We start from the raw sequence: 16,106 nt of genomic DNA on the forward strand, positions 1-16,106 counted from the left end.
CCGCGTACCGCAAAAAAAAAAAAAAAAAAGCATTATGTTAACTGAAAAAAGCCATCACAAAAGACTATATACTGTGTGATTACATTTATACGACATTCAAGAAAAAGCAAAACTGTAATAGCAGAAAGTAGAAAAGCAGTTGCCAGGGGGCAGAGGTAGGGGAATAGGACTGACTGCAAAGAGGTCCAAGAGAACTTTTAGGGGTAATGAAAATGTTCTATGCTGTGACTGGAACAGTGATTACATGGCTGCATAAATTTGTCAAAACTCATCAAATTATAGACTTAAAATCAATGAATCTTGGGGCTTCCCTGGTAGCGCAGTGGTTAAGAAGCCACCTGCCAATGCAAGGGACATGGGTTTGAGCCCTGGCCTGGGAAGATCCCACATGTCGCAGAGCAACTAAGCCCATGTGCCACAACTACTGAGCCTGTGCTCTAGAGCCCGCAAGCCACAACTACTGAGGCCGCAAGCCACACTACTGAGCCCATGTGCCACAACTACCAAAGCCCGCACGCCTGGAGCCCATACTCCGCAACAAGAGAAGCCACGACAATAAGCCTGTGCACCGCAAAGAAGAGTAACCCCCGCTCACAACTAGAGAAAGCCCGCGCACAGCAATGACGACGCAACACAGCCAAAAATAAAAAACAAATAAATTAATTAATTAAAACAAATAAAATCAATGAATCTTATTGTATACAAATTATATTTCAATAAACAGCTTGAATTTTTTAATTTACAAAAGTTTCATAAGTACAAATTATTTTAATAATCAGAAAAGACTGTAATTAAAAGATATTAGCTGTTAAATAGGGTTTTTTAAAATAAATTTATTTTATTTATTTATTTTTGGCTGTGTTGGGTCTTCATTCCTGCACGCGGGCTTTCTCTAGTTGCGGCAAGCAGGGGCTACTCTGTATTGTGGTGTGCGGGCTTCTCATTGTGGTGGCTTCTATTGTTGCAGAGCACGGGCTCTAGGCACGCAGGCTTCAGTAGTTGTGGCACGCGGGCTCAGCAGTTGTGGCTTGAGGGCTTATTTGCTCCGCGGCATGTGGGATCTTCCCGGACCAGGGCTCGAACCCGTGTCCCCTGCATTGGCAGGCAGATTCTTAACCACTGCTCCACCAGGGAAGTTCCAGTTATCTTTTTAAATTCTTGTAAAGCCAAAGCAAAAGCATACTTTACACACAAAGGAGAAAAACAGAAGCATAATGGCCCAATAAGCCTTGCAGTAAAACACCCATCACAAAAGAAAAATCAACAGCAAATCTGCTCCAATTACACTAGCTTTCTTGTTATTTCTCAAACATGCTTGATACATACCTACCTTAGGGTCTCTGTCCTTGCCATTCCCTCTGCTTGGTGCACTTTTCCCCAGATATCTCCCTGGCTCACTCTTGTACCTCCTTCAGCTCTGTATGCAAATATCACCTTTAATGAAGTCTTCTTTAGCCACCCCATCTAAAAGTGCCATATCTCCCCATCCACATTCCTTACACAACCATGCTTTATTTTCTCCTCAGCACTTATCACCACCTAACATACTATATGTTTTATTTGTCCTGTTTATTTTCTGTCTCCTCCACCCTGCCCCACCAGAAAAAAAAGTCCATAAGGTCAGACATTTTTTGTTGTTGTTGTTTGTTTGCGGTACACGGGCCTCTCACCGCTGCAGCCCCTCCCGCTGCGGAGCACAGGCTCTGGACACACAGGCTCAGCGGCCATGGCTCACGGGCCCAGCCACTCCGCGGCACGTGGGATCTTCCCGGACCAGGGCACGAACCCATGTCCCCTGCATCGGCAGGTGGACTCTCAACCACTGTGCCACCAGGGAAGCCCCCGGTCAGACATTTTTGACTGCTCTGTTTACTGCTGAATCTCCAGAGCCCAGAAGAGCACCAGCACCGAGTAAGCACTCCATAGGATGTGCCTCAAATCACTACTGCATCATGAATACCTGCTGCACACAGATCAACAGAGAACTCAAAAGGCACCCACTGCAATTATCCAAACCCACACCAACTGCACAGGGAGTACAATCGTTAAAAAGCGGCACGCCACACACTTTACAAAATGCATTCTGAGCATCAGCTGGGTATTAATTTTGCATTTATAATCTCCCACCTTATTAACTCTGCACTAACTGGGGAGTATAAACGAAGGACCCTGCACCTGAATACTCATCTGGGTCCTGCTGGTGTGGAAACATTTCATGTAAACAAAGCCTAAACTCTTAATCTAATGACAACCAACCTCTTGGAAAATTCTCTCTTGTAGAAAATCAGGCAGAAGAATGGTCACTGAAGAATAAACTTTTAAAATGTGGATACGAGAAGATTAAAATCCTATCATAGTTTGAAACAAATATACTAGTTAGGATTCAGAAATTCTGTGTTAGTATTGAGTTGACATCCCAAACACCCAAGGCTTTCAGGTTGCTAAGTTATCACTGAAAGATAATTATCCCCATCTTTTGCAGGCAAAGCAAAGAAAGGCCATGGGGTTGGTGCTGAGTATTTGCTGAAGGCCTTTTCAGCAATGCTGGTGGGTCTGCCATCCAGCTTCAAACAAGGTGTCTCTGCAAGACAGCGCAGGAGAAAAATTATCCCCTCCATGATCTGGACTTCTAGAAAAGCTGGGCAGCAGATAAGGCACAATCCCTGGTGACAAAATGAATAAACCAAAAGGAGATTTAGCAAAATAAAGCCAGGAAGGAAGAGAAGAAAGCTGTTAATGTTTGCCTTGTGGGAGGCACCAAGGAAGGTGGCTGACCAGACTGACCCATTTGGGTCATGGGTATATGGCATCAAACTACCACCAACCCCAGGAAAACTCCCCCCACTGCTCCATAAAAATCAGGTCCTGGCAGGACATCTCTTTTACCCCAACGTGAACGCACTCACCTCCACATCCAGCAATACGAAAGTGTATGATGGACTATTAGGATACTATAAAACATTGTTTATCACTTTTATATTTTTAAAACAATCTGATATGCTCTTCAATTAAAAGGAGCAAGACACAGGGAATTCCCTAGTGGTCCAGTGGTTAGGACTCCATGCTTTTACTGCCGGGGCCCAGGTTGGATCCCTGGTCAGGGAACTAAGATCCCACAAGCCATGTGGGGCAGCCAAAAAAAAAAAAAGGAAGATACAAAATTGTATAATCTATGATATTAGCTGAACTATGTCATAAGACTTACAGAGGAAAAGACTGGCAAGAAGTTCCAGCTTTGCCACTAAATTGTACACTCAGAAGTGGTTAAAATGGTAAATTTTATGTCATGTTCATTTTACTATGCACCAAAAAATCCTAAAAACAAAAATACCAGCTACTCACAGGGGTCATGGCTGCCCACCCCCTCCCAAGGCCCTGGAGTCACTGTATAAAAAAATGTTGAATGTCTTGAAGTCTCACAGCTGATATATGAAAAAAATTTGACACAAGTTTCCCAAATTTGATGACAATCCTAAAAATTTACATGACATATGATGAATTGTGAGGCTGAAAGAAACTGTTCTAAGTTGTCAATAACAGAAAGCAGATGGGACTTCCCTGGTGGTCCAGTGATTTAAGAATCCGCCTTCCAAGACTTCCCTGGTGGTGCAGTGGTTAAGAATCCACCTGTCAGTGCAGGGGATATAGGTTTGAGCCCTGGTCCGGGAAGATCCCACATGCCGCAGAGCAACGAAACCCGTGCGCCACAACTACTGAGCCTGCACTCTAGAGCCCAGGAGCCACAACTACTGAGCCCGTGTGCCTAGAGCCTGTGCTCCACAACAAGAGAATGAGAAGCCCACGCACCACAATGAAGAGTAGCCCCTGCTCGCCACAACGAGAAAGCCCATGCAGCAATGAAGACCCAACGCAGCCAAATTAATTAATTAATTAAAAAAAAAAAAAAAAAGAATCTGCCTTCCAATGCAGGGTATAGGGGTTCAATCCTTGGTTGGGTAACTAAGATCCCGCATGCCGCAACTAAGACCTGATACAGACAAATAAATAAATAAATATTTTTAAAAAAATAAATTTAAAAAACTGTAACAGGTGTTATCCTACAATAAATTTAAATGACAGCTAACAAATGAAATAAATTTTTGGAAAGCAGATGACAATTAACCACCCTAGAGTAGTGACTATGTGATCTTTTTATTATTTACTTTATTTAAAAAATTTTTGGCTGCGATGTGTGGCATGCGGGATATTAGTTCCCTGACCAGGGATCGAACCTGTGTCCCTTGCAATGGAAGCGCAGAGTCCTAACCATTGGACCGCCAGGGAAGTCCCTATGTGACTTTTTTATAGAAAAATTATGACACTGCTGTCATAGAATGAGGCAGTCAATATGCTGCTCAGAAATGTAGGGAAAAAATACTGTACCATTGATTTTTGAAATGTGTAACTTTTTGTGTTTTCTTTTTTCAATCCAAACATTTACTTTCTTACATTATTGGGGGTTTTTTTAATTTTTTTTTTTGCGGTACGCGGGCCTCTCACTGTTGTGGCCTCTCACGTTGCGGAGCACAGGCTCTGGACGCACAGGCTCAGCGGCCACGGCTCACGGGCCCAGCCGCTCCGCGGCATGTGCGATCTTCCCAGACCAGGGCACAAACCCGTGTCCCCTGCATCAGCAGGCAGACTCTCAACCACTGCGCCACCAGGGAAGCCCTTTTTTTAAAAAAATTTTTATTGGAGTATAGTTGATTTACAATGTTGTGTTAGATTCAGGTGTACAGCAAAGTGAATCAGTTATACATATACATATATCCACTCTTTTTTTAGATTCTTTTCCCATATAGACCATTACAGAGTATTGAGTACAGTTCCCTGTGCTATACAGTAGGTCTTTATTATTTATCTATTTTATATATAGAAGTATATATATGTCAATCCCAATCTCCCAGTTTATCGCTCCCCTCCCCTTACCCCTGGTAACCATAAGTTTGTTTTCTACATCTGTAACTCTATTTCTGTTTTGTAGATAAGTTCACTTTCTTACCTTATTGTTTTCATAATTGTAAATTCTTTTGTTTAAAGATGGTTTTATAATTATATATCTATATAAATCAATTATATATATTTGTTACACTATATAAACTTTAGCCACCACAAAAGCTGGATCTGCCCAGTACTAAGTGGTAAGATTGTTATTCCCATCTCTTCAGTTTTCTGAATGTTCCAAACTTCTTGAAATTTTCTCGAACTCAGAGCATGTGTTTGTTACCTTTATAATTGGGAGTGAAAATATTAGGGGGAAAAATAATTCACTACGACTGAAATAAGAAACCCAGATGCCTGCTCAGCTCTTGAAGGTTTTAAACTCATCTGCCAAAAAACCCTGATGCAACCCACACTGCATGCTCAGAGTTCCACTCCATGATGGAGACCCTGGGAGACTGACCACATGTAAACAAGGGAGGATAATCACCTCAACACATCCTGTCCCTGAAATGTGTACAAGGTGCTGAAAGGTCAGAGGAGGAAGTGACCAACTCAATCTTCAGTGACAATGGGATACAACCATGTCAGAGAAAAGAGCTACCGTTTACCAAGCTGTTAGTCTGTTCTGTAACTCCCTCCCTCCTAACACAGCCTTCTGGAGTAGATACTAGGATCACTCCCACTACAGATGGGTGCACTGAGGCACCAGATCACCTAGGCCTCATCATGGAAAATGACAGGTACTTTGAGATGAAAGAGTCACTGCTAAGAAGGCTGGAAAGGTCACCCCCATGTCATAGCAGGCACTGGCTCCACCAAAGCATGCAGCAGGGCCAGAGAGACAAGACACAGAAGCCTTCTATTAACTTGACACAAATGCCTGGGGTCCAACACCAGGTGTTCATTTCCCCCCCATCAGCATTTTATTCTTGTTTGTTTGTTTGTTTTTAATTTATTTGGCTGCACCAGATCTTAGTTGCAGCACGCAGGATAGGATCTTCATTGCTGCGTGCAGGTTCTTCCTTGCGGCACGCGGTATCTTTTTTAGTTGCAGCATGCAAACTCTTAGTTGAGGTGTGTGGGATCTAGCTCCCTGACCAGGGATGGAACCCGGGCCCCCTGCATTGGGAGCATGGAGTGTTAGCCACAGGACCACAGGGAAGTCCCTTTATTCTAGTTTTAATAAAGGAGAAACTACAAGTTGTAAGTGGAAGTATTTCAAGAAAAGTCACAACAATGCAGATCCTTCCACCAATTCTGAGGGACAAATGAAACAGCAGATTCTGTTCCAAAAATCCGGACAAGCTTTTCCATAAGGGAAACAGCAGCCTCTCAGAGGCTTCTCTGTCGAACCAGCAGCATGATCACACTGCCACATCTCTTTGCCTCATCAGACCAGATTTCTGGAATGAAAGACTAGAGCATCCCAATATGGAGGGGGACAGGGAGGAGCTTTCAGCCTACCTAGAAATATATTCCTCAGTTACAATGCTTGAATTACAGAGTTTTAGCAATTTAAAAAGTTTTTCTAGCTAAAAGTAGAGCACTACTCCTTCAAGAAAATCTAAATTATTGATTCTAAGGTGTCACATGTCCCCTTTATCAGAATATCAAATTTACTTATAAATACCTAAATGTATTCCATACACACACCAAGAATTATCAGTCCTCCTTAAAAAGCCTGTTCCCCCCCCAAAAAAGCCTGTTTCCCCTCTTCAAGGGCAATTTTCCATCTCCAGTCTCCTCCTCCTGATGCAGACTACAAATCCCACCATCATGTGGGAAACATACACAACAGGAACATGCAGAAGTGACCCTTGAAGACTATGGCCAAAATTGTTCTGAGCTCTCGATCTATGGGCGACTCTCCTACCTTAGTCATGGTTCTCTCATGTGCCAGTTAAGTAACAGTCCATTAGCTTCAGGCAAGATTATATGCTCCCTGCCTGTGGTCAACGTTTACCCCTGCTCATTTCTCAGCCAGTTCCCAAACCAGATGACACATGAACTCATCCTCTGAAACTAGTGGTGCCAAAAATGATTCAGTCCTCATGGCCAGCCACAGAACCCAGGCAGCCCCAACCCGCCCAGGCCAGCACAATGAGGGCTGTACCTGCTGGTAGAGGGACACGTGTGCCCTGCGCTACACCAGATCCTGTGCCCAGAGGGCACAACTTCCTCTGGGTCCTCACAACACCTCACTCAGGTAAATACTCCCCTCAGGGGTCTGCTAAGCATCCCAGGCTAACAGCATCAACATGGCAGCTTTGATCACCCAACTACTCTAACTACAGTCAGTGCTCCTCCATGACCAGCCGGGAAAAGAACGAGATATGGGAGTGAGAAAATTCCTGACACCACATAGGTCACGGCACTATTTTTTTTTTTTTTTTTTTGCGATACGCAGGCCTCTCACCGCTGTGGCCTCCCCCGTTGCGGAGCACAGGCTCCGGACGCGCAGGCTCGGCGGCCATGGCTCACGGACCCAGCCACTCCGCAGCATGTGGGATCTTCCCGGACCGGGGCACGAACCTGCGTCCCCTGCATCGGCAGGCGAACTCTCAACCACTGCGCCACCAGGGAAGCCCCACAGCACTATACCTTAACACATGACCATTCGTCAATCATCCTCTATGAGTCCTGGGACTTCTTTCCAAAATAAGGCACAGCAAAATATTAGAAACTTCTTTAGGGAAATCAAGTTCAACTGCACCCATAGTTCTGAAGCAAACTACACACTGACTCCTTTGGAATCTCGCAGCTTGCGAGAAGGGCAATGACTTCAGTCAGTCAACAGACGTGAGGATTGGGAGGGAAGGCCAATGGGGCACTTCCACTTTTGATATTTTACCACTATTCCCTTTCTTTGGCTCTATACAAAGAGCCTAAGGTATTTTCAAAGTAAAAACACTCTTTGAGAGTGAGATAAATCATTCCTGGGAGAGAGGTAGCCTGTTCCTTCCTTTCCCAGCCCTCATCTGCCCCAGATGTGTTGGCCATATCCATCAGTTTTTCACTGCCCAGAGTCTGTCAGGTGGCAGCTGGCACCTCTGCAAGGTCCAATGTTCCAAATGCGCCAGGAGCCTGCATCCTGGGCTTACCGTCCTCCTCTGGCCTCCCGATGTAGGTGCAGCATCCCAAGCCACCCATAAAACCCAGCACAGGTTCTACAAAGGGCAGGGGCAACTCAAAGAACCTAAGGGAGAGATATGTGTGTTCTCATGCTCCGATAAGGACACAGAGCAAGAAAAACCCACACCTTCAGCAGGGGGTTGGCAAGTACCTCAGCTGTCTCTCTAGAGGCACTCACCTTGGAGAACAGACACTGTTCGTGAAAGGACATCTTTCACTGCCTTATATGTAAAACCTCTATTCATAACAGAAGAAAAACTGAAAATGTTCAACAAGAACCAACTAACTGGGCTTCCCTGATGGTGCAGTGGTTAAGAATCCGCCTGCCAGTGCAGGGGACATGGGTTCGAGCCCTGGTCCGGGAAGATCCCACATGCCGTGGAGCAACTAAGACTGTGCGCCACAACTAGTGAGCCTGCGCTCTAGAGCCCATGAGTCACAACTACTGAGCCCATGAGCCACAGCTACTGAAGTCCGCGCGCCTAGAGCCCATGCTCCGCAGCAAGAGAAGCCACTGCAATGAGAAGCCAGCGCACAAGGAAGAGTAGCCCCTGCTCACTGCAACTAGAGAAAGCCTGTGCGCAGCAACAAAGACCCAATGCAGCCAAAAATAAAAATAAATTAAATAAATTAAAAAAAAAAAACCTAACTTAGGTAGACAGTAATCTCAGCAACGTGCAAGTAAGTGCTTTAACAGTTACTGGTGTATGTTTTTCCTGTCAGGTTGCTCAAGTTCATAAAAACATACATTCTTTGGCCTGGTATACTTCATCCATCTCTCTTCTTCCTTTGTTGCTTACTCGGGCAATCTCTCAAGGAAACAGTATGATTATGTTTAGCACTAGAGCCAACAGATATAGGGTCCACACACCTCCACAGGCACCCTGTAGAAGAAGCTGAACTGTGAACGCTCGCTCATGAGAGGGGAAGGAGGAGTAAGGCACAGTCCACATATACCAAGTTTAAAGCACATTAAGCAAATGCGTACCAAAGTGAAAGCCGGCAGGCTTGGACTTAGGTTAATCCCAAGACAAATGTTGCTGCAGCCTCAGCAAAAACACTGAATTTGTTTAGACATGACCTGGGATCTCAATCAGAGAATGGGACAGATGAGAAGGAGGGAAGGTTATAGTAAAAATGCATATCCAATGTTAGTTTTATACTTGTAAAACAAAAATGGTCTATTATTCCTATAAAACAAACATTGCAGGGCAATGCAAGATTTCTGCATTCCCCAAGAGAGTATGACAAGCACACCCAGCCCATGGGGCCACCTCATTTCTGAGTGTGCAGCCGTGGATAGGAAAGCCCTGTGGCCCTGGAGCAGCTCATCTTAAAGATGAACAAGGCTCAAGGCAAGGGGCTGTGGTGGGGTTAAGACAGACTGATGTGGCTCGGGGGGTTTGCCTTTGGGATCCAGCTCAGGTATCGAGCAGGCACATTCTTGAAAATTAAGTGCAGAAATAACAACACTAGAGCCAAGTGTTATGCCTCCTGGTCTCTAACACATCTTATTCCATTAAAAGAAAAGTTCTACTCTTCCTTAGGCTTGGGATTGGACACTCAATTTCTACAAGTATATGTCTCAAGTAAGGTAAACAGATGGATACACAGAGAATGCAGGTAATACTAAATGATCTCCCATTTGATCAATCATGAGTTTCAGTTAAATACATTCACAAGACGAGTTAAAAAAAAATGCAGCAGTGCAAAGAAAGTTTTGTGAATTTGCCATGACAGAGAGCAAGCAGAAGAGGCCCAGGCTGACTCCAGTTGCTCAAAGGGGCTTGTGAAAGCAGGTACTGGAGGCCTGTCTCCAAGTCAGAAAGGTTTCAAAAAAACCCAAAGCCTGAAATCCTTCAGTCCAGAGTGGGATGAGACTTCTGACCACCTTGCAGAGTGGCCAGGAATGAAAAGAACACAGGTAAAAGACGTAGCGCAGTGAGGGTGTTAGGCAAGGCAGCCGTAGCTCCTATCATTTTTATTTTTTGTGGGTGGGTGCTGTAGGTGTTGACCACATCACTTCTACAATGGCTACATTTCACTAGCACAAAATCAAATCAAGGCATGACTTTTCTGTTGTTACCAGGTGCTTATTTTGCTACCTGTTCTGACCTGGATACCACATTTAGAAGTTATCATCCTCCCAACGATTTCAGTCTTAACCAAGGGGCATTTTGTTGGCATAAAGAACAAAAACTCTTGGATTTCCCTGGTGGTCCAGTGGTTAAGACTGTGTGCTTCCAATGCAGGGGGCATGGGTTCGATTCCTGGTCAGGAAACTAAGACCCCACATGCTGTGGGGCAACTAAGCCCACGCACCACAACTACTAAGCTCACGTACCACAACTACTGAGCTCGCACGCCTCAGCTAGAGCCTGCGTGCTGTAAACTACAGAGCCCACGTGCTCTGGAACCTACGCACCACAACTACAGAGCCTACACACCCTGGAGCTTGCGTGCCACAACTAGAGAAGCCCGTGCGCCGCAAGGAAAAGATCCCACGTGCCGCAACTAAGACCTGACACAGCTAAAAATAAGTAAAATAAATAATAAATTATAAAATAAAATAAAATCTCCCTGACAAATTGAGGCCTGCCTTATACTTGGGTATAAATGGTGTTTTACCTATTCTTGGTGCCTGCCTTCATCTGTAAACTAGTCATGGTAGTTTTATGTAGGTGCCATAAGGTGGGAACAAGATTTAAAAATCTAGCCTACTGCCTGGCTTACATGCAACGCACTCCTCAAACGTGAGCTGTCCTCTGTCCACCATTCCAGTTCCTACAAAAAGTCCAATGGAAGATGGAGGCCAGAGGGTGGACTTGACAGTATAAGTGGATGAGGGCATGTTAAGCCTGCACTTTTCTGAGGCGGATGAAGAAACGGGGCTTCCGCAACAGGCAGAAGAATGGAGTACCAAGGGACATCCTGCTTAGCTCTTAAAAGAAGACATTTTTAAACTGGTTACAAGTGTGATAAAATGACCACCATTATTAGTTTGGGGTCTCTTTATCCTGTAGATTTTCTTCAGTGCATTTTTCTATTCTTTCCACAAATAGGATCAGGCTATATGTGTTGTTTTGCCTTTTTTTTCCCAAGTAAAATCAGCTTTAGTTTTCTCACCTAACTTTTAAAAAATAGTGATAAAATACTCACAATATAAAATTTACCATTTTAACTATTTTGGGGTATACAGTTCTGTGGCATGAAGTACATTCACACTGTTGTGCAATAATCACCACTATCCCCAGAACTTTTTTATCATCTCAAACTGCAACTATACACATTAAATAATAAATCCCACTCTCCCTACTCCCCAGCCCCTGGTAACCACCATTCAACTTGCTGTCTCTAATTTGAGTACTCCAGTTTCCCATATAAGTAGAATCATTCAATAGCTGTCCTCTGTTTTGCCATTTCCCCCCCAACTAAACTATATGACTTAGATATCTTGCTACATTTGTCTATATATGAGTCTTTTTAAAGGCTGTATAATAGTCACACAAAATCATAATGTATATATCGACTTCCCTACTGACACTATTTCCAACTTTTTTCTTACCACAATAATGCAGTGAGCATCCTTGTATCTGTCTTTGCACACCTGTGAAGTATTTCTGTACGAAAAAGTCCTAGAAGTAGAATCGCTGGGAGCATAGATTTTAAAAGATCTCACCCATTGTTTCACTCTGACCCAACCTATAAAGTATGTGAGCCACTGGATTCTGGAGTATGGTGGCGACATTTTATGTTAGGAAAATTAACCGGGCAGAGACAAGGAAAAACCTGGCTTCAGAAAGGCTCTGACTTCAACTGCTGGGCAGGGGGTGGTGGGAAATTGTCCTGACAGCCCTCAGGTTCTAGGGTCACCAAGACAACAGGACTGCTATCTCCAGACACCTGTCTCGGACCTCTTTAATGTTACCTCCCCTACTCAGTGGCATACATGGCAGGGCACACAGTCTCCTGTCTTCTCCACTGCACCCACAGAGCCAGCTGCCCTGCCCAGCCTACACAGAAGAACCAAGGAAGGAGGGGGAGAAGGTAAAGAAGCAGGACTTGATAGATGGCGAAGTGTAGCACACTGTCCTTAACCCTTGAGGGAGCAACAGACCCCCTAGAGAATCTGAGACAACTGTGGGACTCTCCTGAAAATTCACAGCCTCACTGAACTCTGCATACAATTTGTGGAGTGGGCAACTATGGACCCTATCTTCAGAATCCCTGATTCAGGGAATCAAATTAGAGGGATGAGTCAGATACTGAGTCTTCACAAGTCAGAACAAGGATGTTTTGTTCATGAAGTCAGAAACAGCTGAGAAGATAGTGAGTTGAGCTGCAGACACTTAAATATAAGGGATAATCAAGCAATCAAGAAGAAATGTACAGCAGACAGCTGGAAGCAGTGGGAGCGAAGCTTGAGTGAACTTAACTTGAAAACAGATTTGGGAATTACCTACAAAGGGAAGGCAGAAGGCACCCCAAGAGTAATGTGCAAAGAAAGAAGAGCACTGGGTCGAGGCCCCCATGATTGTGAACAGCCTGTGAGCAGAGGGTGCAAGGTCAGTGTGAGAGAAGGAGGTCTGTAAGGAGACAAGGAGCAAAACATCTTCATCCTCCTGGAGGCCAAGGGTAAGAATCTCCTCTCTGTTCCACATGGAAAATCTGGACCACATGACACAGAGGGAGGAGGAGGGTCTTGCACTGTGTGGCCCTATAGGTCCCTGACAGCCCCCAGAGTTCAAGGTTTGGGGCTCACTTTTGAATGAGCCTTGGCAGTTCCAACACAACTTCTTCACTGAAAAGATATACAGGTGTGACTCCTTCAAAGCCAGCCACCAGAGTCAAAAGGTCTCAAGCACACAGTGTGATGAGCAAAAGCCAGCATATGGGAACCCCTACAGGATAAATGACAGTGTGAACAGATAAATTACAAAACAGAGTAAGCATATATAAATTTAAGAGACAAAAGAGACACTTCAATCAAATGCCATATGCAGACTTTATCTGGATCCCAGTTTGAACAAACAACTATAAAAAAATAATGAGACAATCAGGGACATTTGACCATGACTGAATATTTGAAAAAAAAATTAAGGAATTATCATTGTATTTTAGGCATAATAATGGTGTAAAAACCATGGGTAGCTCCTTGTCTTAGAGATACACTAATAATGTATAATGAAATACTTTTGGATAATATACACTTTGGGGATAGGTTTCCTAAAAAAATTCAGCTTTTTTTTTTTTTTTTAAGGGGAGGGGAGGAAGGCAGAGTGTAAATGAAACAACATTGGCTAGGAGTTGGTAACTGCAGAAGCTGGTGATGGATGGATGGTTGACAAACCCAAACCAAGTATCCATCATTTTAGGAGACTCTTTTCGTTCAAATTCTGAGGTAAACGCTAAATTCAATTTTGGGGGAAAAGGCCCCTTCCTTGCTACCAGAATATATTACAAAACACTAGTATTACTTGTTACTTTTATTACTTGGTATGCAAATAGGCAAAAATATAATTTAAAAAACAAAAACATGCTTTAAAATGTAATCACATGAAAGCAATCATCTACTACACAAAAATGTGTTCAATTTGTCTAAGGTGATTACCCCATTAGGTAAAACAACGTCACTTAAAGGAAAAATTCTTCCCCAGTGCATCCTCTTTATGAACCAAACAATGGAAATTTTTCACCTCAGCAAGCTGGCCTCAGGGAGGCTCATCCCTGTTGCCTAGATACCGGTGATATCTCCCTACGGTGTTACGGAAGGCTCTGGCACCCCTTGCACCCCTCTGCAAAGAAGACTGGTTAAGGTTCATCAGTCAGAAGTTGTGCCTTCCTCACACATTCCACTGCTCAGACAGCTATGGGGCTGGTATACCATGTACTTGTCTGTCACCTGCGAAGCCTTGAAACAAAAAGAAGTCTATTACATTTGCTAAACTGGTTTTTACAATTGTATCAACTCCAGTCCTAGCTCTCATCCACCTGATTTCTAACAATTCCTGAGAATTTTATTCTAAAGTCACAAAGCAGGTCAACCAGCTGGAGTAACAGTTAACCGTTCAACTGATGTTTGCCTCCAGAAAAAGTTACTAAGTGATCCACTCACTGGCCTATTACATCAATATGATAAAGTATTCATTTTGCTCAGTTTCTAATTCTGGTAGTGGTTAAAGTTAAAACAATAACAATACTGCCCTGAAACTTCTCGTTAAATACTTAACACCAGATTACAGGATGCAATTACACAAACTCCACAGCAGCAATCTATGTAAATAAGCATTTTAGTTCACTTAAAGTGTTACCCTGCTAAAAATGCTAATACAGCAACTAATTAAATACTAGAATTCATCAAAACTACTGTAATTATGGCGCTTTATACAAAGTATCATAAAACTTGTGATCTGCAACATTTCTGTTACCACTTTTTAGAAGTTTTAGTACTTAAAACTATTTTTTCAGATGATTTTATCTTATTCTTGTTCTATGTACATTTTGTTACCAAAATGCTTCATTCCAATCAGTGATTAGTTTTATTTCCCCGGTATTTAAGAGCACTAGATTTTACTGGTTTTTACATTTTCTTTTCACAATATTTGGACTCATTTTTCTGCAATTCGGCTTTAATATATGAAACTGAATAAAAGCCAAAAATGAAACAAATCATTAGGACGCAAAAGACAAAAAACAGTCTGTAATCCAACGTGAACGAAATGAAAGCTCCATCCATGGTGAAGCTTATCACTATTAAGAAGACGTCCCCGGATCCATTTTAGGACTTTTTGGGATAAGAAGGTTAGGTGTGCAGACTCCCCCACCAGACACCAGCTGACAAGCCCAACTGACATTCAACACTCAAAATGGCTGCACATCTGCCGGCCGCAGGTAACCGTACCTGAGGCGTTGGGCTGATTTCTCCAGCCAAAGACTCAAGGAGACCCCCGTCAATAACCCGGAAGATCGTGGCCACCAATGTCCTGGGGAGACCCCCTCAATGACCCAGGAGATCTCACCCTCTCCAATGACTGGAGACTTCAATGACAGAGGGAGATCCCGCACCACCAAAATATCCGGGAGACAGCCCCCCCGCAATGACCAGGTAAGATTCTGCCCGTCAAAACCAGGGGAAATCGTCTCTCCCCAATAACCTGAAGAAATAATGCCTCTCTCAAATGACCCGGGGAAATCTGGCCCCACAAGGACCCTGAGAGATCTCTCCTACTCCCATCATCGCGGGAGAGCCCCTCCCAAAAAACCCGGGAACACCGCTAATGACCAGAGACCTCGCTCCCCGACGACCCGGAGAAACCCTCCTCCAAAGTCCCTGGGGCGGCAGAGCGGTAGGCCGAGCAGACCGGGCGTTACCTGCTACCTCAGCCGGTCCCGCGGAGCTTCCGTCCTATTGTTTCTCTCCCACCAAGATGGCGGCCGCTGCGGCGAGCCCCGCCCCCCGCGCCTCACTCCCGGAGCCCCTCACTATTGGCTCGCACCGGGAGCCCAGCTCGCGGACTGGGCGGCCCAAAAAGCGCTGTTGCTAGGGCGCCCGGATTCGTTGTAGTGGCTTCCGGAAGGGGCGGTGCATGGGGCGGGGTTAGCGAGAGAGGTGGAGTCTTGTCTGCCTCGATGGGAGAGAGTGGCCAAGGAAGTCAGGTTGGGTGGACAGGTGGGCTTCGAGCCCAGGGGTGCAATACGGGATGCCAGGGGTACAGATGGGTCAGCCAACTGTACCATTTTTCCTGGGTCCCAGCGGTTTCCTGGAGTGCAGGACTTTCAATATTAACATTGAGACAGTCTGCAGCAATCTGGGAAGTTGGTCACCCTAGCAGATGGATGGACAGAGGACCGGATGTGGCTGGACGGAAAGATGGACAAAAGAGTGGCTGTAGACGGTGGATAAAGGGCGGTTGTATGCACAGGTGGACAGATGACTGGATGTAGATGGATGGACAAATGACTCGATATAGAGAGGTGAACAGAGGAGTGGCTGTATAGTCCTTTGTGGACTGGTGGGTGACCCAGTGTCC

At 44.5% G+C, this 16,106-nt stretch overlaps 1 protein-coding gene across 3 annotated transcripts in view; it reads right to left on the minus strand.

Annotated features, from left to right (window-relative positions):
• The window catches only part of IP6K2 (inositol hexakisphosphate kinase 2), a 29,251-nt gene extending 13,663 nt beyond the window's left edge, over positions 1–15,588 (minus strand). The window contains exons 1-2 of one of the 3 annotated variants that reach the window (XM_067754335.1): positions 15,448–15,567; positions 13,773–13,987 (exon numbers count right to left, since the gene is read on the minus strand). The gene's annotated coding sequence lies outside the window, so the exon portion shown is untranslated. Of the gene's footprint in view, positions 1–13,772; positions 13,988–15,365 lie in introns of all 3 variants that reach the window. The other 2 variants (XM_067754334.1, XM_067754336.1) reach the window with 2 other exon arrangements.
• Between the last annotated feature and the right edge of the window lie 518 nt (positions 15,589–16,106).

This window comes from Pseudorca crassidens, chromosome 10 (assembly GCF_039906515.1).
Source record: "Pseudorca crassidens isolate mPseCra1 chromosome 10, mPseCra1.hap1, whole genome shotgun sequence".
Lineage (NCBI taxonomy): Eukaryota > Metazoa > Chordata > Mammalia > Artiodactyla > Delphinidae > Pseudorca > Pseudorca crassidens.